The 3,129-nt window shown below is 37.3% G+C and overlaps 1 long non-coding RNA gene across 1 annotated transcript; it reads left to right on the plus strand.

The window, feature by feature from the left end:
• Positions 1 to 2,502: 2,502 nt before the first annotated feature.
• On the plus strand, positions 2,503 to 2,905 carry LOC117793374. Its single transcript, XR_004618257.1, has 3 exons — positions 2,503 to 2,598; positions 2,658 to 2,819; positions 2,891 to 2,905. It is a non-coding gene; the product is annotated as an uncharacterized LOC117793374 (long non-coding RNA).
• The last annotated feature ends 224 nt before the right edge of the window (positions 2,906 to 3,129 follow it).

Below are 3,129 nucleotides of genomic sequence, written 5' to 3' on the forward strand. Positions count from 1 at the left end.
ACTGTTGCCATTTTGAGGGTGCACCTCCAGATGACCCTTTTTTTTTAATTTCATCCCTATGGAATACAAAAAAAAAAAACATTAATATGTTAATAATATTTTGTGTGGAAATATGAACTCACTTGTATTTTCTGGTGAGATTGTCCACCTTCGTCCGAATCTCCTTCCAAGTGACGCTGAAGTCTGCTTCCAAAAGTTTTTCGCCCATTTTTTGATAAATGTGGCAGTTCACCGCACTGAAATTCTCCTCCCACAGCTCCAAGAGAATGGCCTCATGATGGCTGCTCCACTGTGTGGCTAGTTTCCTTTGCTTGCTCATCTGAAAAAAGAAACATTTTAAAATTTATTTTGAAATTACAATTGGCGCAAATTTTATACTCACATTTTCATTCGACAAAACAGCTGATTATAGTGATGATTGTTTCATTTTACACGTGCTCATCGATAAACATCGCGTGTTCGATAAAAAAAATACTGAAATTCGACGAATGGCAAAAAATCGGCTCATTCATTATGAATGAGCCAAAATAATCATTCGGATTTTGTACTGAAATAAAGTCCACATGCGGGAAAATGGCGTCGAATGAGCCAAATGTGCTGTCGTGGAAATAGGCTATTACTTTTTGCCTGCATTGCAAAAATTTCAGATATCCCACAAAAAAAACCTCTGCACGAGCTAAAGTCTAGTGACGAAAGCAATTTCTAGACTCAAAATTTCTGATATCCAATTTTGTGACGAACATAATTCAGTTTAATATAAAAACTTGGATTTTAGAAATTTTGGGGCTAGATATTGCTATCGTCACTAGGCTTTACCTCGTGTCGATGTTGTCTTTGTGGTATCTAACATTCTGTTTTTCAATTTTTAACTACCTAATAATATTCAGATATTAGGAACCATAAGCCTACTTGCAGTCGATAACACTAGGCAACAGACCAATTCTAAATTTAACCAAACCGATTTTTCTTTTTAGATAGATAGACACACATTTTTGCGTCAAAAAGTCCACGGGCGTAATGACACTTTTAAATGTGACATACCGCACGCCGGACATTATTTCACTTTTTTATGGGCGTTATGACACAATAAAAGGGCTTTAAAAAATAAGAAAACAAAACAATTAAACTTTTTAAATATTTTATTGAAAAACTTTAATGTGATTCTCAACTATTTGTCTACAATATGGGCAGAGCAATAAAGAGTTAGCAGTTCGATTTTTTAAATTTGTGTGGCACTCAAAACATATCTTGAAGTGGTTGCAAGGCAGAAGTACCACATCTCTCGGTTTGTCAAGACAAATGATGCATTTTAAAACATCAGTCATTTGACTGAAGTGCAAATTGCTGACAAATTCCTCCTCTTCAGAATCTGAAGATAACTCTTCATTTTCGAAGCTTAATTAGGTCATCATTTTCGTTTAAGAAACAACTAAAAAAATCTATTACGGAAATGTAATACAATTCAATTTTATTTTCTTTTGCTTTTTGCGCTTTGTGCTAAGAGCGGTTATATCGCCATCAATAGCACTGGCTAGCATAACGGACGAAGCATAGTCCACATCTCGAATAACTTCGAGAAATTTGATAAATCGGCCATGCTTCTGTAATTGTCTCGATAATACCGCTTTGAAGGATTCTAAAGAGCTAGTTGTTCGCATAATCTGTGAGCGCACAGAGAAAACATCAGGTGTGATCTGGAAAAATATATTTTGTTGAATGATGAAAAACGTACGGAGGGTGATGAAACGAAGTTATAATTCATACTTTGACCATCCGTTCCTTTTCAAAATATTACAAAAACCGTTTGAGAATATCATGCTTAGTTTTTGGCAGTTCAAGCAATTGGTCTTTCAAAATGGTGAACATATCAGAAATTTGCCAAGGCTGAATTAATGGGAGGCTGAGAAAAAGTCTGTATCATTTATAACAGTCCCTATAATTTTTCATTGTTGCTCGAAAATTTGAAATTTTTAAACTGTTGCGCTTCAATGCTTGACAATAGTGAAACCAACAGCCATTTAATGTTGCCGTCGGGAAAACAGTTTTCAACGCTTTTCTTAAGGCCATCTCATAGTCAGTTGTAAAGCTTTTTGGCTGAAACAAAAAGGTGTTCGTAAGCATCAGATGTTTTTTTTGTCATCAAAATGTATATAAATAGAAAGGTCTGTAACAAGAAGAAAAATATATGTAAATTGAGCAACTAATCACTGCGGACGGCAGTTCGCGTTAGTGACGAAAGCACCACGAAGGGTGCGAAAGGCGACTAACACTATATACAGCTAAGTTGGAAAATTAGCTACGACTGTCCGATCAGATCAAGTTATATACCGATAGAAAGGTTTAGTTCTAACTTACAAAATAGCGTACTAAAACTTTCTAACCAACCTGGTATTGTTACGAACTGCTTTTCTTCTCGGTGGGCCGCGCCGGCTGGCTCATCGGTTCTCAGGGTAGAGTCCCATCCCTGGCCCGCAGTCCGAACAATCGATTACACCATCGATACAAACAGCTGTGGCGAACGGAACTACAAAACACTACAACAAAAGACGACGGAAATCCACAACATAAACAACAAAACCTGCAATAAACTACAAAACGGTAAGTAAACAAACAAACATTCACAAAACCTAACACTGATCCCCCTCTCGTCCAAACAGGATCCCGGTTCCGGACCCAGGCGTACCCGCCCTGCCTGAGATGACCACCTCAACGTCATCTCCCTCATGTTGGCCACCGAATGGACCTACTTCATCCTGTGTTGACCATCGTGTTTCTCCCTCCCCCTACAGCAATAATTACTCGGGCATTTTCATCATCAGGTAAGTATCATATTATTCCGTCATGTGAATCTTCTCCATAATTAACATCTTATCTTAACTTCTATTTACAGGTATGTGTGTATCAAATAATTAAACAATTCGGCAACGGATCAACAAGGGAGAAACAAACGAAACAGACTAGGAACACCATGATGCTGCAAAAAGGTAACAAGCTCGCCGGAAAATACTGTGGCAAGATGCTAGTGCAGAGACAACGCGAGAATTATAAATGTATGTAGGTATATATATACATATATGTTCATGTACCGGTAAGTGTATTTAAATATGATTGTGATTAGTGTGTGATTCT

This window comes from Drosophila innubila, chromosome X (genome assembly GCF_004354385.1).
Source record: "Drosophila innubila isolate TH190305 chromosome X, UK_Dinn_1.0, whole genome shotgun sequence".
In the NCBI taxonomy this organism is placed as follows: Eukaryota; Metazoa; Arthropoda; class Insecta; order Diptera; family Drosophilidae; genus Drosophila; species Drosophila innubila.